We start from the raw sequence: 22734 nt of genomic DNA, 5'->3' as shown, positions 1-22734 counted from the left end.
CAGGTTACTTCCGGTATTTTATTATTATTATTTATTTTATTTTAATTTTTTTTACTGCATTTGTTTGATGCACCTCCTCCAAGTTTGACTCATTGGGTATTAAACAAGAGCGAGAATTCGTTTTAATATTTTTGATTTTGTAAACAGTGACGAAAATGTTCCCCTACTACGCACGTTGGTAGCTACCTAATTGTTTTAAAGCAAATTACGCTAATTACGTCAGTCCCTAAACACACTAGGCTAGCTTTTTATTCAGTCAAAATGGTGAGTCACATTTTCATATATTCTGACTATACCAATGTATTGTTTTTGTATGATGCATCAGGGTCATGTTTACGGTTGACATCTGTAATATAAATGCATACAATATACTATGATGCAGACAAATATTAGACTTATGCCACAGAACGCCTCCGTTAGCTACAGAAAGCCTCCGTTAAAAATGTATTGAATGAATATGTGTGGTTAGACTCTATTGCTAATATTAACCTAAATTGTTGTTTTCAATGTTGTCAACTTTTTGTTTCAGCAGAACAAAAGAAAAATATCCCAAAACTAAGTCTTACAACAGTCTTCAACAAATTTCAGTACTACAATAGTGTTTTAGTCATTACTTTTCCGTCGACATGACAAGTAATCAATCAATCAAAAAGTTATTCATAAAATATTTTAAAAACCACAGCCGCAGAATCAAGTGCTGTTCAGTAGTACAAAAGTGGTTACATATAAGGAAAAAAAAAACTAAAACAGCCAACAAAATCATGAGTATAAAGATGGACAAAAAATGACAGGTAGATTAAAGCTAAAAATCGAAATAAAAATCCAATGCAAGGTTAATACTCTGGAAAGAAATCTAGAAATGAAGCGAGGGATGTGCGGAAAATATATATTTTTTAAGTAAGTTAAAATTCCTCTTCTGTGAATGCAGATTGTGTGTATTGATTGATCTGCCATGCCAAAACTCCTTCATTCCCTTCTGTCATCCATTTCACTTCTTTCCTGACAGTATCTTCATCTTTCCCTCTTCATCATACAGTTATCAGTTTATTTCTCCCCACACTTCATCCCACAGTTCCTTCGCCTCTCCTCTTCAGCCATATTCACCTGTCGAAATGATCCCCTCAGCACGTCTGTGTGTGCAAGCAAAGATACTAGCCTACAGATTATGGATTATTCCTTATATCAGGGTTTTTGTAAAGTTTTCTCAAGACCCAATTTACGTGCTCCCTCCCCGGGGTCCAAACTTACTGAAATGCATGATGCATTGCCATAACATGGACACAAAATGCACATAAACTAATTGGTAAAAAAAACAAAGACACACATGTATGCTTCAAAACTCCGTTTGCCAAGTAATTGTGTGCGTCCTGGATAATCAATACAATTGTCTTTACAGCATTTCACTATGGCAATTGGTGACCCAATAAAAAAATGACCTGTGTACCATTTTGGGTCTTGACCCAAAGTTTGGGAACCCCTGCATTTTAGAGGTAGGACAACCACAATTTTAGCAAGACGTTGTGTATCTCCATATGTGTTGTGTATTAGCGTGCCTGCTTTGTAGTGATCTTATTTTCTCTCTCCTCTGTTTTTTTTCTCTCAGGCTAATTTGCTGTTCGAAGGCCATGCCGGTTGTGAAGAGCAGAAGGCAGATGTCCTACATAAAGTTATGACTCCAGGCCGAACCCACTACACTTAAGCCCATCCATCGAAGAGTGGCAGGAGGATGGCCGTGCCAGTAATTAATAGAGGTACGTGGTTGTGAAAAGACGGCACGGACACTGAATTCGAAGTATTGTTTTCTGAAAAGACTATGATGACGGCACCAAGCCATTTGTCCTGCTGCCGTGCTGATTAGGTGTCACCAGGTGAGAGGGTGAATTTAAAAAAAAAAAAAAAAAAAAAAAAAAAAGAGAGTGAAAGAGGCTATGTTTACACACTGTCTAATGACCCACTTCTAGGCTTAGACAACTTTCTTCTCCATGGTCCTATTGTCTTGTAATACAGTGGAACCTTCAAAATCAAGCACCCCACAATTGTTTTTATTTATTATTATTTTTTAAACAAAATTATCAGGCAAAATATGATTAAAATTGTTGTTGTTGGCTTTTTTTGCGATGGTAAAAAGGAAAAGGGTAATGATCACCCCTCCATCCATTCTCTATATCGCTTGTACTTACTAGCGCAGGTGAGCTGGAGACTATCCCAGGTGACTTGGCCGAGAGGCAGGGTACACCCTGGATTGGTTGCCAGTCAATCACAGGGCTCATACAGACAAACAACCATTCACACTCACATTCACACCTATGGACAATTTAGAGCAGTGGTTCTCAAAGTTTTTACACCAAGTACCACCATCATGACCAACATTAAAATACAGTAGCATAGCAGGGGTAAGGGTTCATTAAAACCAAGGCAGAGGTTTTATTCCTAAAAATAGATATTTAATATTATTGTAAGGAATGGAAGACACATTATGTATTTTGAACAGTAACATTAGACTGTGAATGCCAAACCTTTCCGAAGAAGATAAAACAACTCCACTAAATTATATATATTTTTAAAACGTTTAAACAAGCTGAATGCATAGCTACAAGCAAATATTCACTGTATCCAAAACTCAAATGCCTGCTTTCTAAAACAGAAACACAAACACAGAGAGAACAATTAAGACTAAAACAAATTTAAGCAAAAGCATTTAAGGAGAACAACTTTAAGTAAAGCGGCACAGTGGACGACTGGGTAGCACACACGGTTCTGAGGACCAGGGTTCAAATCCCGGCCCCGCCTGTGTGGCCTTTGCATGTTCTCCCCGTGCCTACATGGGTTTTCTCCGGGTACTCCGGTGTCTTCCCACATGCTAAAAATAGGCGTGGTAGGTTGTTTGAAGACTCTAAATTGCCCGTAGGTGTGACTGTGAGTGCGAATGGTTGTTTGTTTGTATGTGCCCTGCGATTGGCTGGCAACCAGTTCAGGGTGTACCCCGCCTCCTGCCCGATGATTGCTGGGATGGGCTCCAGTACGCCCGCGACCCTAGTGAGGAGAAGCGGCTCAGAAAATGGATGGATGGATGGAACTTTAAGTAAACCATCAGACATCATATTGATGAGAACTCAAATGAACTTAATATGATGGGTGTGTATGCCTCTCTGCTTCTTTGCGTTGTTTTTATGACCACAAGTGAAGAGAAGCCTTTCTCACACAGATAGATGGTTGGAAAAGAAAAGGAGAAAGCTTTGACGAAAAAGGTAAACACAATCGTTCCTCGGTTGTGTGGGGTTTACCGGTTCTGGCGATCAGGAGGCTGTCACTATATGAAGCTTCCTTTGTTTTGGCTATGCTTGTACCACAAGACTCAATAGTGGACTTGCGTTTCAGTTCATCACGTTGTAAAAGAAAATCTGCCGATTTATCTTTAAGTGTATTAGGGTTTTGTCACGAGGTGGTGTTTGACATGCAATGGTTTAATGCATTCATTGCTCAACACTTGGCCACAAATTACGGACTGGGCTCTTCCTCTCTCCCGCTCCAAATAAAAACACATTTATTCTAGTTGGAGTCATATTTTCTCACAGGCTTGTGCCTTTGCTGCTGGTAGCGGCGCCCCCACAGTAGCCACTGTCAGCACCTGTGCCCTTGTCCTCTTCAATTAGTGTGCCTATGTCATTCTCTTGATCCACACTTTTCTTTGCATCCTGTAGCCATGCTAATAGTTTGTTTGACCTCTTCATTGTTTTTGTTGTTGTGATTAAACCTCTTGTCCGCACAGCGTACTATTTTGCGTACAACCAGAGGGGGGCCCAGATACCACCAGTGGTGTGCGTATCACACTTTGGAAATCACTGATTTAGAGTATTCAATGAACCTGACATGCATATTTTTAGAATGTGGTAGGAAGCCGGAGTACCTCGAGAAAACCTATGCAAGCACAGGCAGGACATGGAAACTTCGCACAGGAAGGCCGGTGCTGAGATTCGAACACCGAACTGTGAGGCCTGCGTGCAAAGCAGTCGGCTACTGTGCTGGTAATGAAAACCCATCTATCCATTTTCTATAGCGCTTGTCCTCATTAGGGTCGCTGGTAGGGTTGGGTTGAATTTGCGCAATTCCGGTCCCGATTCCGGTTCCTTGTTTCGATTCCGGGTCCAAACGATTCTCGATTCCGATTCTTTTAGGAGGCTGGGTCAAAAATGTTTGCATGGTTTAAATCAGGGGTGGGCAAACTACGGCCTGCGGGCCACATCCGCCCCTTGATCATTTCAATCTGGCCCGCCAAAGATTGTAACAGAATCACCCAAATCATATCAAAATCATTACTACATTCATTTGACCTTGTCCTGTAATGCTGAGTGGTTCCACCAAGTTGTGCTGTAATGCCCAGTGGTTCCACCAGGTTGTCCTGTAATGCCCAGTGGTTCCACCAGGTAGCGCAGTAGGTACAGTGATACATTGACTTGACTTTGGCTGTTCTGTTTTTATTCTGCTACTGCTCTGAACCCTTCTTCAACCATGGGTAGGTCCAAGAAAAGAGGTTGACAGTGAGTGCTGAGTGTTTAATATAGAATGGACTGCTAAATACGTTTTCACTGAAGTCCAGTCAAAGTCTGAGCACAAGCAAGTACGAGAAAACATACAAACTCCGCACCGAGGCAGACAAGCTAACCACTAGCTCACTGATAAAGATAATCATAAAAACAAATATGAAAACAAAAATAGTACTGAGACATGGGAATGGGTCTCGCTGCTCAATACAATATCAGCAATGCAATCAATACAATATACAAACAATTTGACCCAGCAGATGCCACCATATTTCTCTTACTGCACAGTACACAAATTATTAATCAAACAATATCAATGAAATGCCACATGGTGGCAGAATCACTCCACAAACGCCTTCATTTACCCTCTCCGGCACATGTGAAAGGGTGAGTTCTTTTACTTTATTTTAGTTCCATTCTACAGCGGTTAACTCCTCTTCATACTTGTATAACAGGAATGCTAAAATGTTGGAGGTTCCATTGTAAACTCCTCCACTCTTATCCTGGCATTCGCTTGCTTTCTTGTTCTACCTTCCTCATCCGCTGTCGTTATCATGCTGAAAGAAAATGTTTTGTTTCCAAAGTGTGGCAGTCATTATCCAGCATTACCCATCCATACCCTCTCCCCTTTGCTCTGTCTGTCATGTGCTCCATCTCTCCATACGGGGCATGTCATTTAACACGCCTCCAGTCACCTCTCGCAGTCAAGAAGCTTATCCAACTAGTCATTCTCCATGCTCATTGTTCCTAAATGAGGGCCATATGCACTGTGACCAGCACTGGTCATAAAGACATGTGCTATGCATGAGTATATGTTTGAGTAAAACTGTCACACTCCGTTCCCCACCGTGTGTGAATAATTTTTGTGTGTGGCGGTGTATGAGTGATTAGAAGTGGGTATCTGTGCATGTGTTTGTGTTTGCATGCTTCAGCAGGGTGCAGCGGGTGGAATGTGTGTTTCTCGGCAGGGCCAGTTCGGCCATTATTATTAAACATCTGTCCGCAGCACATTAATCCCCCTTCTGACGCATCCCTCTCTGGCCAGGGATCACTTAATTGAAATTCATAATGACCCTTTCTTCTCTTCTCTCCTGTGCTTAGCCAAGTAAGAGAATACTTTTTTAAATTTTATTTTATCAGTCTATCAGCTATTGAAGTACCTTTTAGCACATTTAAGACATATAAGTATGTACCTTAAGTAAACTATGTGTGCACAAAAAATTCAGGTGACCATATCAGGAAGGTTTTTAACATACTGCATTTAGTATGTTGCCTTTTAGAACTATTTCTTCAACACATCTAAAAAAAATATAAGTTTTTATATAATAATATAATAATTTACGGTACTAGCTAAGTATATAGCCTGTCGAAGCCATCAAACTCATAAAATTCACTCAAAATTACTCAACATCCGTTGTCTTTTTGCAAAATATACAAACTTACAGCAGTTTGCAAAGAACCAGCTAAACACAACTTGTAGCAGTCACTAGTCTATTGGAAGTACTGTATGTCCATTTTGAAAATAAATAAAAATTAATAAGTAATTTGCAATGAGTCACTGATGGTGTAGTGGGACACTTGCCTGACTTTGGTGCGGGCAGCGTGGGTTCAGTTCCCACTCGGTGACGGTGTGAATGTGAGTGTGAATGGTTGTCCGTGTCTATACGCCCCCTGTGACTGACTGCTGACCAGTTCAGGGTGTAGTCCGCCTTTTGCCTGAAGTCAGCTGGGATAGGCTCCAGCACCCCGCGACCCTAACCAGGATAAGCGGTGTTGAGAATGGATGGATGGATAATTTGCAATGTGGTTAAATTTTTTACATTGCAATGGAATAAGCTGTATTTCATTTTGACTATATCCATCCATCCATCCATCCATTTTTCTGAGCCGCTTCTCCTCACTAGGGTCGCGGGCGTGCTGGAGCCTATCCCAGCTGTCATCGGGCAGGAGGCGGGGTACACCCTGAACTGGTTGCCAGCCAATCGCAGGGCACATACAAACAAACAAACCATTCGCACTCACAGTCACACCTATTTTAGAGAGAGGGCAATTTTAGAATCTCCAATTAATGCATGTTTTTGGGATGTGGGAGGAAACCGGAGTGCCCGGAGAAAACCCACGCAGACACGGGGGAGAACATGCAATATATATATATATATATACATATATATATATATATATATATATATGCACCATTCTTTAAAGAAAACCTGAATGATCAGGCAAAACACTATTATTTTGTTTTTAATGGGATTCAAATTAAAAATACAAGACATTTAAGAATATAACAATCATTAAAAAAAATCTGAAATAAGGAAAATCATGACATGGTCTCTGTTCAGTTATTATTCATATTTTCTACACAATTGCCAGTATTTCACAATTTCTGTCAGGGTGAGCACAACTGTACATGATTTGACAATTCAATGAAAGTTTCCCAAAATACAAATTATTTCAATTTCTGTCTGTGTGCAATAAACAAGTGTGTGAGCTGTGTGTGTGTGTGTGTGTGTGTGTGTGTGTGTGTGTGAGCGTTCCTTCAAACCAAAAGCTCACCATTGGTCTATAGAGCGGAGATTGGCGTTCTTCTTCCTCATTGAGGAAAACGCTTCCTCAGTTTTTATGCCTGGAGCTTCTGTTGCTTTTAAACCAATTTGAGGCCACCCCCCACACACACACCTTTTCCATCCCCTCCCTCCCATCTCTCCTCATTTCCTATACTAATGTGCTACTAATAGATAAAAACTATGATTGTGCCGGTAGAGGAGAAATATCATACCTTTATTAGCTCACCTACACACACAGAAAGGGGCAGAGCGAGAGGGAGCGAGAAGTAATGAATTGAGCATTGTGTAAAATAGTTTATTGCAGGGGTGGTTCATCATTATTTGTGGCGAATTGTGTGCAGACAGGGGTGATCCATTAGTGTGGTCGTTTCCGTGTGTGTGATTGTGTGTGTGTGTCTGTGTGTGTGTCCCACCCAGAAGGACATTCACTGCTGCCGGCCCCGCTGTCACGATGAGAGATTCATCGGCATACATGCTCACACACTGGCTACAGTACATATGTGGCATTATTGTCCATCATTATTCCTCTCATTCCTCCTTTCAACAATTTGTCACCACACTGTCTTGTGTTGACGTGCAATCACACAAATAGATTCATATGGCAACATGTTTCCTGTATATTTGTTTGTGTGTGTTTAAAGGCATGAACTAGAAACTAGACTGAATTTGACCAACCAAATGAGACAGCTTCAAGTGCCACAAATATTTTAACCATGTTTTTTTACATCTGTTATGCCTCTATGATGATCTCAAAGTCAGACAAATTCAATGCAAAGCAGTGGAATATACCAAATATCTCAGTTTTGGAATCTTTTGTTTGTTTTATATTGAGAAAAATTCAGTCATCCTAATTCACTTGCTGTTCAAAATGAGTCCTGTAGTTTTGTTGTTTCTTCAGAAAAGGGGATTTAATGCTGATAAACGGTGTTTGTTTTAAGTGCTTGGGCAGAATTTGCTAGAACCACAGCGCATCCTGCAATATTAAGCCTTAATGAATCTTTAGTTAAATGGGATATTGATTTTAGTATTTTTTTAATGGACTGTTTCCTCTTTGTATGTATCTTTCTATGTATTTTATATCACGGATGCTTTACATGTTCTATTTATGTTAGCCTCTAATTTGAAATTATACGCACTTACACTGATTTTTTTTCAACTGATGTGTGCATGGAGTTGTCTTGCTGTCTTTTTTGGCTAAGATTTTAAGAATTTGATTCTTCTTCTTAGCATTTGCATATTTCCTTTCTGCATATTATCAACTGGATGTGCTTTGTTCACCTGTTATCTAAAGCTGTGTTGCTTTAACGTATTCTAAACCATACAAAACTGTGGACCACATAATCTCTGTATACAGTGAACCCAGATAATTTAAGTTGTTCGGCAGTTGAATAATTTGGAAAATGAACTGTTTCCAAGGAAAATATGTTCCAAAAGAGACAGAGTCCAGAATCTAAACAAAATCAGGGCAAGTAGGATACAATACTTCAACTCCCTTCCCTCCTAGTATGTATTTTTTTGTTAATACATTTTTTGTCTTTTGTGTGTGTGCTTAGCATTTCACAAGCTTATCAGTGACGATAATCCAAAAGTAAAAAGCATCAAAGGCAAGGTTCACAACTACTAACTTTTAATATTAACAACAGTTACATGACATGTTGTTACTTAAAACATTACCTGTATCTGTTTGAGGCAATGTCCCAAAATTCAGTCACTAAGGTATTCACAGACCACTTGGGGGACAACCAATGATCTGTTCTCCACACTTTGAGAAACACTGACTTAGAGCAAAAATAACTAACAGTCAATGTAAGTGGCGTAAGAAATATTGACACTCCAGAGAGAGACATTGTATGTCACAATCAACGAGAACTGCACTTACGTTTTTCCCCCCTCTTTGCTGCCAGCTAATTGGTTGGAACGTGAGAAAAGCAGACTTGAGAGGTGGCCAGACCTGACGGTGAGTGTGCAAGCGTGTCAGATGTCCCCTGGCATGCCTCGTAGAGCTAATCATAACCACACTGCAGAGATTAATGAAGTCAAGAGCAATCAGCCCTGACACACAAACAGTTGCATGCACACACAGGAAATGTACAGCAGCCCTGGCTCAGAGAGACTGATGCTTTTTAAAAAATTTAAAACAATGACGTGGTGTGATTTAATGACTAATGAATTGCTTCTAGTGTGAACATTTACAGGGACATCTGTTGCTTTAGTCAAAGTTCCTTTCTTCATGCTTGCTTAACTCCATTTCATATAAATCAGCTCAATTCTAAATGGTGGCTTGCTCTGGTACTCAGCATAGAGAAGGCTAGGATGAAGTTTATGTAATTCTTGAGAGTTGATGAATTGCTATTTTAACTCAACAAAAGAGCTACTGCTGCAATTGGCTGGGACCAGTCTCTTGCCCGAAGATAGCTGGGATAGGCTCCAGCAAGCACGCGACCCTAGTGAGGAGAAGCGGTACAGAAAATGGATGGATGGAAAAGAGCTACTGTCCATCACATTTACAGAAAGATGTATAGGCTTTTACTGCAGCCTGTGTCAGGGGAGAGGACTGAACCAAAAATGTGCAAATTAACCACCCACTATTAACCAGTCATGCACATGAACCCCATCTCATCATTTCTATATGTGAGCTTCAGGCAGGCAGTAATGGCAATGGACTCATGTAGCTTGGGGCACACCTGCCTTTGGGCCATTGTGTTCCCATGACAATGACTTTCCCCACAACCAATTACGCAATCTTAAGGGGTCTTCGGTTGTGAGTCTACACCACCACCATCAAAACTGTAAGGTACAATGATGACATCACTAACATAGTTGAAGACGAACAATGCTCATGCCCCCTTTCTTTTGGTGTACATGGAGAATGACAAGCAGGTCAATGGTAAATGTTCATTTCACCTCACAGTTTGGAGCTCTGAGTCCCTCTCCAAACCTTCACCTTTGTTCATTGTTCAGAGGCCCCTGATGCTATTTATCTGTTTGTGTATGTGTTTTGGAGATGATACGGGTTGTGCATTTTACTCCATAGGGACAATGATAGTAGGACACTTGACCATGACTATTAGTGAAACCAAGACATTGAGTCGGTCCCTCCTTACATTGTACAGGATTTTGCAGAGTATGTCTGTGGGAATGTTTGTGCAATTATCCAGAAGAATATTTGTGAGCTCTAAGGTTACTAATATTGGACCTGGTAGAGGTCCTGGCTCACAATCTCCATCCTAGTTAATTCCAAAGGTGTTTTATGGATGTGGAGTCAGGCATAGAATTGTCCAAAGACGTTGAGGGTACGAATGGATCTGGCAGAACCCCTGATTGATCTAATTTATCAATTAAATTAGATCAATCAATTAAACGCGGGTTCAAATCCGGCCTTGCCTGTGTGGAGTTTGCATGTTCTCCCCGTGCATGCGTGGGTTTTCTCCTGGTACTCCGGTTTCCTCCCACATTTAAAAAAACATGCATGGTAGGTTAATTGAAGACTCTAAATTGCCCAAAGGTGTGTGGGAGTGTTTTTTTTTTTTTATGTGCGCCCTGTGATTGGCTGGCGACCAGTCCAGGGGGTACCCCGCCTCTCGCCCAGAGTCAGCTGAGATAGCTCCAGCATGACCGCGACCCTAGTGAGGATAAACGGTATGGAAAATGAATGAATTTGTGCGCATATGCTAAGGTCAATGTTCAACTGTACAATCACATTCACAAATGTACATATTTTGCATATAGTCAGAATTCAAAAGAATTGAACATCTACGATCTGATACTGTACTTGAATTGATCAGTGTCACACTGTATAAATAAAGGCCCTTCTGCTGAGGTCATTGGTAGATGCTGACAAAATGATGACCTAAATTGTAACCAGTGTTCAAATCTTTGGTAAACTATTCCATAATAATTCATTGCACGAAACTGCCTTTAACGGTTTTCAGTGTGTTGTAGGGGTAAATGTAAACTCTTGGTGGTCACAGGATACTCAGGCCAGGCCGCACTTAAAATGTGAAGTAGTTAGTGGTTGTTGCTGGTGACCACACGATAACACGCATCAACAGCCTCCCATTTATGGTTCACGGTGTGTGTCCAAAGAACTTTGACTGGCTTTGGTCAGTTTGGCCATTACCCCTCCACATAGATTTGTTTTTCCTCTCCCATATTCACAGCTGAATGACTACCATGATTGAACTTTTACTTTAAATGTACCCGGGAGGCTTTTTTTTTTGTAAATGCAAAGGTAATCTTTTTGAAAATAAGAAAAAAAACAATTATCTTCAATAATTAATAAGAATGGCAACAGTTGCAACAGTGAAGGAATGTTAATCATGTTACTGCTAATGACATCTGTCTCATGTTTAGTGTGCATGTCCACACATAGAAAAACCCATTCATTACAGAAACAATACAAAATTCGAGTAAACAAAATCAACCTTGTCCACAGGTGACTGGGCCTGGTCAAATAGCCTTTCATCACATAGGTGTGCATTTTGGCTTGTGCATTATACTGTGAATTTAGATAAAGGACTGTCTAAAAACAGTTCTTAGTGTTCACTTCCATACAACTCCTATAGTAAGTAGTCTCATGATATGAGTCATTGAAATCTTAAAATGTTGCAGACAGAATCACATATTGTGACATTTCGATGAACAAACATCTAAGCACAGTTGTGTCCAAGTGTATCCAAAGCATACCATACAATAAACTTGATTGATTGTGTAACTCTAAAGTTAAAATCAGGGCAAATCAAGCCATTCATTACGTTCTCAAACGCTTTGGACATGTCCGCTGAATGTGCTGAAACCACGCCCTCCTCAACTGCGGATGCTATCTTATCTTATGCCTAGACATAAATTACAGTGGGTACGGAAAGTATTCAGACCCCCTTAAATTTTTTACTCTTTGTTATATTATATATATATATATATAGCCATTTGCTAAAATCATTTGTTCAATTTCTTTCCTCAATGTACACACAGCACCCCATATTGACAGAAAAAAAGGGAATTGTTGAAATCTTTGCAGATTTATTAAAAAAGAAAAACTGAAATATCACACAGCCATAAGTATTCAGACCCTTTGCTGTGACACTCATATATTTAACTCGGGTGCTCTCCATTTCTTCTGATCATCCTGTGATCTCCTGAACTTAAATTATTTTAGCAAATGGCTGCAATATAACAAAGAGTGAAAAATTTAAGGGGGTCTGAATACTTTCCGTACCCACTCTACATGTTTGAACCGTGACAATATATCAGCTTAAAGCCTCTGGTGGTCACTAATAATAATAATAATAATATATATATATATATATATATATATATATATATATATTTATGTGTGTGTGTGTGTGTGTGTGTGTGTGTGTGTGTGTGTGTGTGTATGTAGGCGGCACGGTCGTCGACTGGTTAGAGCATCTGCCTCACAGTTCTGAGGAGCGGGGTTCAATCCCCGGTCCCGCCTGTGTGGAGTTTGCATGTTCTCCCCGTGCCTGCGTGGGTTTTCTCCGGGCACTCCGGTTTCCTCCCACATCCCAAAAACATGCATTAATTGGAGACTCTAAAATTGCCTGTAGGTGTGACTGTGAGTGCGAATGGTTGTTTGTTTGTATGTGCCCTGCGATTGGCTGGCAACCAGTTCAGGGTGTACCCCGCCTCCTGCCCCTTGATAGCTGGGATAGGCTCCAGTATGCCCGCGACCCTAGTGAGGCGAAGCGGCTCGGAAAACGGATGGATGGATGGAGATATATATATGTGTGTGTGTGTGTGTGTGTGTGTGTATCCAAACTGTATCATGTATGTATGTATACTGTGTATATAATTCAATTATAATGGACATTCAATTACCCGCAAATTTTTGCTATTTGCGATCAGGGCCGGTCCCTGTCTCCCGAACAGCGGGGATCCACTGTACATAGTTCTCTGACTTTGCACGTTTTTAGCAATTATCTTCAAACATGTACAATGTACCTGTATTTAGAAACAAATCTCTGACTTGCCTTTACAGGGTCTTTTGTGGCCATTTGATCTAGTCTGTCATGTAAAGCTAAAAACCCTAGAACATTTAACCCACTAATGCTTATGCTATACTGTATAATCAATATAATCATCATAATTTGTTTGATTCTTGTATCATATATTCTCATAAATTTAGTATGGCCCTCACAGGATTTTATAAAAACTTTACTGGCCCTTGAGTTGAAAAACAAACATACAAACAAACAAAATGAGACCAAACACATCCAAACTAAGTTGCTGACTGAGTGGCAAGCCAGCCATTTACACAAAGGCAAACAGTACATCATTTAAAGGCACTGCCATATCAAGTGGAAGCAGAGTGAAAGTGTATGTCGGATGATGATGATGGGCTTGTCTCTTCACATGTCAGAGACAGCAGCAAAGGTCACTGAGCACTGAAAAAAGTACGAGGCTTTTTGGGAGGAGGAAACCACTAAATACTCTTAATCCCCGTTTATTTGCCGCATGGATGGTTAAATGCTACTCTCGGCCTCATAAAATTAAAAGCAAGTGTGCACTGAACTGTGGCCAAGAGGCATGGATAGCGAGCTAGGAAGAGATGAAAGGGGGGGGGGGGGGTGATGAAAGTGATGAAGCAGGAAGGGGTGACGTCAAAAGAGGGGGGCAGAGAAAGTGTGAAAAAGGAAGTAGAATTTAGAAGCGGTGATGTGCAGCCCCAAAACATTCTTCCCGTGAATGAGCTGTCACCTGTGCCTCCTTGGCGTGGCGATCTATGGTTCACACAAGCTGCCTTTGATTAATACATCCCACCTAAATCATTGAAAGTTCCCCTTTGCTTCTTGCCCATAAAATGCAACACACAACACAAATCAGCCCCTTAAACAGCGGAGCCGGATAACAATTGGAAAATAATGCATCTTACCTGGGCCATCCCAATAAATTGTTCTTTAGAACACCCGCCCTTAAACCAAAATCAATTCATCCGCCTCCAACTTTTATTAAAATCTCCAGTAATAAATCTTCCCCAATGTTTGTTCATCTGTTTTTTGATGCATTTATATCACTTTCAGTTCTGCTCCAGTGTTTCCCCTGCCTCTACAGCGTAAAATGGGAAAATCTATTTGGAGCCAATAGAATTGTTAAAGGGGTGTTATGGGTGCCTGTTCTTGTGTAGAAAATGGGCGTCAATTTGTGTGTGTGTGTGTGTGTGTGCACGCACATCTGAGTGCAAGTGTGTTTGTGTGTAAATGGAATCGATAAATGTGGCAGTGTGGTGAGTAGATAGCACCCTTCCCCTTGCCTCTCTGATTAACCCACACCACTGCCAAGCTGACAGCTATATAACAATATTAGGTGTGTTTGAGTAGGAATCAGAGAGCATCTGTGTGAGCATGTGTCCCAGCACCATTTGAAAGTCTTTGTCTTCACATGAAAGCCTCAAGGACTGTGTATGAAGTTTGTTTACCTTTGTGTGGATTCAATCCTCATTTTTATTTCGCTGTTCTGTCACATTACATGTCAACATTTTAGTTTGACTACAAAGGAAAAAGATCCTACATAGCACAACAAATGCACAACCTGAACTGATGATATTTTTTTCGTGATTAAATCTTTGATCAATTGGGTTTTCCATTTTAAATTCGGTTTCCAGATGGAAACAGTGTTTGACAGCTTCTGACTAGGGATTTCCATTTGACTATTTTTTTTTTATGCTCAACTATGGGTAAAACTAAAATTCAATCGATCAGTTGTTATTTTTAGGATAAGAGGATATCGCTCTGAATGTTCTGAAGTCCTGTTTCAATGCCTACATCGTATCGAGAAGAATGAGGCTGCGTAGATGATTTGTGACATAACCAATGTGGTCTTAGAGTACATTAAATTACCTCAATAATAGGGTCAATATCACTATAAAGAGCTTTATTTGGTGTCTGGATCAGCGTCACTGAGAATGTAATGAAAATGCAGCAGAATACTGAAACTCTGAGGCCTTGCGTATATAAAATGGACAATCATTTGCACACATACCATTCCAATGATATCGCTAAAAAATTGTTTCATTCTCTTTATAAATTTTTGTTTTGTTTATTATAAGTGTGATTTTGGCCTTGTCTCAATCACTGCTCTCCTAACTACAGTGTGTCTAATATGTAGTTAAATAATTTTAGTTAAATAATACTATTTTTTACATGGTTTTATTATTTAACAAAACAAATAATTTTTTATCATGTATACTCTATTTTCATAATCATATTGAACATTTTGCATGTGTCCCTGAAATTGCATTATTGGGTAACTGCCCCTTTAAAGAATCCTCAAATATTTTCAGTGACTTTACTGTCAACATTCTTTTTTCAACGGAGGCAGAAACAGTGGTTAATTGCAAAATACATATGCACTTATGTTTTGTAATGTTCATATAATGTGTAGTTCCATCTTGTCAAGCGTAACATGTCCACTGTCATAGTGATATATCAATTGATATAAAAACCTTTCAGAAATTCAAAATATATTAGTTGAAAAAAATCCATTCAGCTTGTAACTGAATCATGTTGCGAAGTGAAGGTCCACCATGTGCTCATTAATGCTTAACATGAACCAAAATTATCCAGCCTATTATTGTCCACCCTGTCAGGAAGCTCACATATTTATCTGTTTGCATGTTCATTGTTTGCTTAAAGTTAATGTATCAAGCTTGACCAATTTGCATTTCTAATAGCATAACATCTACGTAATGCTATGAATATGAAATTCAATGGTGAAATGGGGAAGTCTCAAAGGCACCTAATGGTGATATTGACTTAATAGTGTTATTATTCCTGCCCATGAAATCTGTGAACTATAAGGAATCTAGCTGCCACTTTTTAGCATGTTTCCTGTAAATGTGTAAGCCATCACAATCTGTTGGGAAATGAGCTGTTAATGATAGACTATGTTAGAATTTTGATCACAGACTTTAATAGGAATACAATACAATCGCCATTGTCTCACTTGTTGGATGATCAATAAGTGGTTTGCCAGTACTAAAGAATGAAAAGTCCTGTGATTTATTCTAAGGCTTTATACAGGAATCTGCATCAATCAATTCATGTTAATTAATTATGCTAATTGAACAGGGTGAAAACAGATGCCAGAAGGGCCCTCCTGCTCATCCTCCGGTAAAACTGGGCATATAATTATAGACTGTTGGTTTCTGATCTAGAAATAACCCAGAAATAATGCTTAAGTTGTTTACACTTTAACACATGGTGGACACATGCACTCATGCTAGCAAACATGTTTCGATGAACATTGCAATAAAGTAGTCTTTATTTTGGACTGCCAATCACCATTAAATATCAGGCTTTTAAATTAGTTGCTGTAGTATATTAGCATTATTGATAAATCGTGTTGCCATTTGGTTTTATACCTGTTTAGAAGTAGTTTTCAAAGTTTTAGTTGAGAACTGCCACACATAAGATGCGTGTGATCAAGCAGGCTGGGTCGCAATCTTTTTCAACCTGTGTGTGATCGTGTGTGTGTGTGTGTGTGCGTGCGTGTGTGTGTGTGTCTTATGTTCAGATCAAATATGTGTGCAAGTGTGTTTGTCGGGATGGGGCAAGCAAGAGGCTGCTCTGCTCTGAGCCGCATGGATTTGCTGCTAAAGTTTGAACAGCTTTAAATTAAAATGTATTGCCCATTCTCGATGTATTGATCTGAGAGCCAGCTGTGTCAATACACCGCCACAGCTATTTTTCCAATAACTTCCATGCAGGCATAAATCCATTTCATAGTGTGGTTTAACACTCAACACTCTCTCTTCGTAATGTTATTTACTTTCAGTTTGGTTGGTTTCAGCCTAACACTATGTAGGGAAGTATCACAATTGTTGGATAAAATGATGACTTTGTATCGCAGAATGGCTTTTTTTCTGAATTGTTACAGATATGACTGTTTGCACTTACCTCTCTTGTGTTCAATCCAGGATTTTTGGCTCATCCGTTCATTGCAATGTTTTCCCACCTCACTCCATTCTAACCCTCACAACTACTCCTTACTATATTGTACCTAGTTAAACCAGTAGCAGACTTTATTACTACATACAGTATAAACAAATACTGTAGTACCATCCATTTTCTGTTACGCTTATCCTCAATAGGGTCGCGAGTGAGCTGGAGGCTATCGCAGCTGACTTTGGGCGAGAGGCGGGTACTCCCTTGACTGGTCGCCAGCCAATCGCAGACAAAAGGTACTAAAATGACTTTTTCTCCATTTATTAGAGGACTGCCCCACTCTACTTCTCACCCCCTCCTCTTTCCATCTCTCTCCTTAATCTCCCTCCACCTCCTCTCATTGTCAATACCTATCTAATTCCACTTTAGTGCCAGTAATTGGCTGATGGTAGAAGCTATGGATTGGTCTCTTCCTGATGACTGCATGACATTTTTTCTCCCCACCCCATAGTTGGTAATACTAATAGAATTCCAAATCCGCGGCACTGAGATTCTGTCATGAGTAGGTCAACTGCTGTGTCAAGGTCCTATTGGAAAGCCAGCATCCAACATTTTAATTTAGATTTAGAATGTTTTTTTTCTGCCTCTCCCAGTCACTTCTTGCTTCACTAGATGACCACTAGGCCTGCGTTTCCATTCTTTACGGCCTGACACATCTCTTGCTGCGCTTTCTAGGCTACCAATATTTCAAAAAATTACAATGACTTTGGTATTAAAGTAAACAGTATAAGAAGATGAATGTCAAACTGTGGTTAAATACAAACCAAAATAACCTATGGAAAAATGTAGAGAAACACAAACAATTGAGGCAGACTAGGAGGAACCCAGAATGTAAACATAAATGCAAACAAACTACATTGTGGGGCGGGGAAACATGAGAGGCTAGTGGAATGTTAATCGCTCTAAAAGACGCAATCCGAATAATTTAAGATTATCTGAAATACTTTGCCTTGAATTTGTATTCAAGGTTAACTCTCAACTTCATCTGAGAGTGAGTTTACGTGCTTCGGCGCTGCTGTTTTGGTTAGCAATTGAGTTCAAAAGGTCACAGCTGTTAACTATTTAAGGTCCAAGTGAACAATAGCGTCTGTGAACTGTGATAATTAGTTCCAACCCCTTTTTTCCTGTTGGGAAAAGGGATGTATTTTTCTTCAGTGCATGATACAATTGGGGGACGTCATCTATTAGAGGGACAGTTACTAATTGAGGATACACAGGAAATAATTTTAGGACTAATCTTATGCAGGCTGGTATTGTACAGATAGGGGTAAAACAAAGCAGCAGTCCACCATATTAAAATTATTTTAATGAAATTATGTCTCGAGATTGAATACCTGTTTATCAATGGTGTGTCTAATCCTAATTTGTCTGTGTGTGTGTGTGCATGTTTTATTGTGATGAATCCACAGAAAAGAGGCTGGGCAAATCAGGTTGTAATGCTAATTCCGTCTCCTAACTGCATAATGCAGTGCAGTAGGGAGACCGACTGAACTTGCCCCTGTTAAACCTGACCTTGGCCTTTCACCTGTCTCACATGAACGTGAGTGCAGGTGTCAACAAATTAAGATAATAAATCTTTCCATCACAGCTGCCACACATACGTTTAACACTAGAGCAGGCTTGGTGTTTTGGGATCATTTTGTGGAACTCATATATTGAATTAACCACCAAATGAAATTCATAGGCAGGGAACCTGCCACTCTTTTTGATCTATTCTAATTTTCTGAGAGAAAGTTCACCAGTATGTTTACTTTGATGTATGGTCTCCACATTTTGTTGATCTAGCATTTCATTAAGTATGTGTTGACTCCAGCGTTAAATGAAGCTCATCAATGGGTTGCAATTTAGTCATTGTTTTGTGAGCAGCAATTGATTCTGTTCACTGTGATGGCCTTTTTTTAAAAACTGTGTTTTAGTTAAGTGAATATAGACAATTAGTTATTAGTTTATCATGGGACTTATTTCTACTTTACTGTTTTAATGTTTTATAATTAATCCCTACTTAAAAAGTCTGTCATTGTTGCACCTTTTGTCATTTGCGAGATTCATAAAATGGTGTACAAGCGATTGTACTATGAGTATTTGTGCCACACTGAGGAAAATGTGCAGTTACAAATGCTTCAAAGACTAGCTCTCTCTCTTCCCCTCTCTCTCTCTCTCTCTCTCTCTCTCTCTCTCTCTCTCTCTCTTGCACTCGCTCTCTCTTTCTATTTCTCTCTCTCTCGCTCTTTCTCTCTCTCTCTCTGAGATTTCAGTGACTGGGGTTTTCTTTGGAACAAACCCAATCTCATTGAATTTCTCATACTAATAATGGTGTTGATGCACCAAAATAGTTTTATAAGTTTGTGAAACTTATGCTAACGTTTTACTTGACAGGAACACAGGTACATTTTTATGCTCGGAATATTAAAATTGTACTTTCATAAAATTTTGACTTTATTCTTGACAATGAAAGTTTATTTTGTTTTATATTATTTTTCTCATAAAATTAGTCGTCCCATACAATGTTGACTTCAGTCTCGAAAAATTACGACTGTATTTTCATAACTCTATGACACAGCATTTCTTATTACTTTGCTCAAATTTTCATTATCACAGGCACTGTTGACACAATAACTCTCTATCTCCCACTCTTCCTGTGACCTTCAATTGTCAAGATTATGATTAAAAATTAGGTAATCTTGGTGAATATATTTTCAGATAAAAAGACTTTCATGTATAAAATCTAGATTAAATAATAAATAAGAACTAATGCAAGTTATGGAAAATGTTGGAGCCGATGCTCGAGATCAGCTATTCATCTGAAGTCAAGAGTAACATTTGTTTATTTTAGCTGGGTGTCCGAGGGTGGGGTTACAAGACTGTGCGGAATGTCCCTTTAAATTATTCAAAGCCCAATCAGGTATCTTTTCCTCCACTGATCTAAAGATGGTTATCAGAGGTCATTCATTCTTCCAATACAGGGTCACCTTTCTCACTCCCCCTTCTCACTTCCACCCACTATCTGTTTCCTTAATGTTAACTAGGACAATGTCCTGGTCAACGTACGTACGGCATCATGCATCCAGGCATTTAGAGACAAAGCAGCTGTGTGTCCACACAAACACGCACACACACTTGCATGCACTCTTCATAATCACAGACTCACACATGTTGGCGAGGACATTGCTGTCCACATGTTGTGAGCATTATTGTGTGTGTGTGTGCGTGTGTGCGTGTGTGTGTGTGGACATTGTTCATTCTCCTCCTGTGTTACCATGTATCTGAATAGCTGCTGACCTTCTCACACAGCGCAAGGATGTGTGGCATTATTGCTCCTCATGCAACTTGCATTGGTGGGCTCACAACAAAAGGTGACAATGGTGCACTACACTATAGAGCACAGAGCAGAATGAGGTAAGAATAGGTGAAATTATTGATTGGTTTCTTGACCTTGGATCTTTTAGATGAATATGGTAGTAAACTCTTTTTGCATCCATGTACATAATTTCAGTGACCTGCTTCCTTCGAAGTGTAGTCGTCATGTGTGCGTGCGTTATGCCTGTGATAATCGGCTTGTGTGCGTGAGCTGTGTCCATGTACAGTGTTTGTGTGTGAGTGCTCACCGCCGGGGGCTTGTTGTCAGAGCTTCTCTCGACTGGCCAATTAATTATGATGGCCTACTTATGATGCGTAATAAGATGATTTATTAGTAAACACACGAACAGAGCACAGGTAGCGGCACTGTGTTCTCTCTGGTCTAGGATGATACACTGGGCCAAGCTCACAAAGCCACCTCTGGCTGTGTCCTACTGGATCTGAAAAGTCAACTTTGCAGGCTGCATTGCTAACTTCCTCGATACTCCGAGGTAGTTGAGTATACATAGTGCCTTTTAAGCACCTCCATTTTTATACAGTAGCCTATACATTACTCCTGAAACGTTGCCTCGTTTAAATTATTTAGATTCCACATAAATATATCAAACAGACACTCAGTGTTTCTCAATCTTTATTGGATCAAGGTACCCATTTTGCAATAGAAATCTGACACACGCCACCAAACAAAAATGCCTCAAAAATAAATGTACTCACAAATTCACTTGCTCAGTGTGAAATCTACCTTTTAGATTGAATACAAAGCTGATAAACTCGCAGGAAGCCATGACTTATTCTGTTGCATTAATGACAACAGGTGGACACAGATTCATAGGATAATACAGACATATGGACATGAATACATGAAGATGTCATAACTCCTCAGCAGTAATATTAGTCATTCTTCACAGAGGATTAAGAACATCTGTTTGTGAGCATTACTATATTATGGGTCTACATGTATGTCTCCACAGTAGTGGTTATGCCCAACCAGCTTCCGTATTCAGCATAAAAGAACGAAGTAATTCCTTCCGGTTGATGTCACTGGCGGCGCCCTGTGGCAGGAGGCCGGGACCTGTAGGAATATTAAACGTCTACACTGTATTATGTTTTACATAAGATATATTCGAGATAAGGTGTGATGATTAGTTGAAATTTAATCCTGAATCCCGACATTATAATTTGAAGAGAAGTGATTGTGCCGAGCAGTGGGGTCTGTGTATGCAAGTTCCTAGATTATACAAGCACTCTGAACGCACCTTGTGTTGCTTATTCTACCCTCCCTAATAATAGTTTAAGCTGTTTATTGACACCCCAGTTGGAGTTTACTGTAAAACTAAACACAACAAAAAGAATTACACATATTGTACATTTAAATACAAGACATAGTTCGTTTTAACAAAATCGCCAGCTTAATGCTAGCACTCAATGGAAATATATATTTTATTGATTATTCTTTTTACAATTTTATTTTAATGGTTGTTCTTTTCAATACCAATCAAAATAGTTGTGATTATTTTTTCTATAATTGAACAGCCCTACTTCAAGATCTACCAAGGATGAGCATATCTGATGTTTAGGGTTTGTTTGTGTTTACAGATGTCATCATATTTATATATTTAAAAAAAATAAAAAAAATAAAAAAATAATATATATATATATATATATGGGTCTACATGTATGTCTCCATATATATATATATATATATATATATATATATATATATACACACACATACACACACCAGTACATGTATATATGTTTTGTTTGAAGATGCCAGTGATAAAGAAAACACTATTCTCACAAGTTCGGGTTCCATCATGTCATCACCCCGTAGTAATCGTTATCGCTGTACACACAGGAAATCCGGCTAGCAGGTTTTCCTGGTTTGGTCATTTGATGTTCCACATAAAGCCGGTTTGTGTTGAAATATTAGTTGGGTTATAACACCACAACTCTGATCCTGTTGCTTAGCGAGTCTACGAAATTTTGCTTATTAGAAATGTGTTAGCTTTCCTAAGGCAAACAGCTATGTGGTCATTTTAAATACACGTGTAATTCTCTTTGTTTAAAGTTGAGTTTGACAGTAAACCTCAACTGGGGCTAGCAATAAAGAAAAATTGCTCACTATCTGCCAAACTGCTGCTTGTTGCAAACTGAGTTGAGTTGACTTCCCTGGCGCATTACAGCGCTTGTATCTCAAAATTTTCTTTTCAGATCAAAGCACAAATCTGCCAAATAACAGCTTGAAAACCTTGTGAATCGGGCCAGTCGTATCTCAAGGCAACACTGTATACGAATACAGCCCGA

At 39.4% G+C, this 22734-nt stretch overlaps 1 long non-coding RNA gene across 2 annotated transcripts; it reads left to right on the top strand.

The window, feature by feature from the left end:
- The first annotated feature begins 78 nt into the window (after positions 1–78).
- Positions 79–17267, top strand: LOC133466191 (uncharacterized). Of its 2 annotated transcripts, none has more exons than XR_009784882.1 (4): positions 79–264; positions 1397–1490; positions 1604–1751; positions 17217–17267. It is a non-coding gene; the product is annotated as an uncharacterized LOC133466191 (long non-coding RNA). The 2 variants fall into 2 exon arrangements; XR_009784881.1 differs by lacking the exon at positions 17217–17267 and adding an exon at positions 7526–7889.
- The last annotated feature ends 5467 nt before the right edge of the window (positions 17268–22734 follow it).

This window comes from Phyllopteryx taeniolatus, chromosome 2, assembly GCF_024500385.1.
Source record: "Phyllopteryx taeniolatus isolate TA_2022b chromosome 2, UOR_Ptae_1.2, whole genome shotgun sequence".
NCBI classification, from domain to species: Eukaryota; Metazoa; Chordata; class Actinopteri; order Syngnathiformes; family Syngnathidae; genus Phyllopteryx; species Phyllopteryx taeniolatus.
The sequence above is the reverse complement of the archived record's forward strand: the minus strand, read 5'-3'. Positions and strand labels throughout refer to the sequence as shown.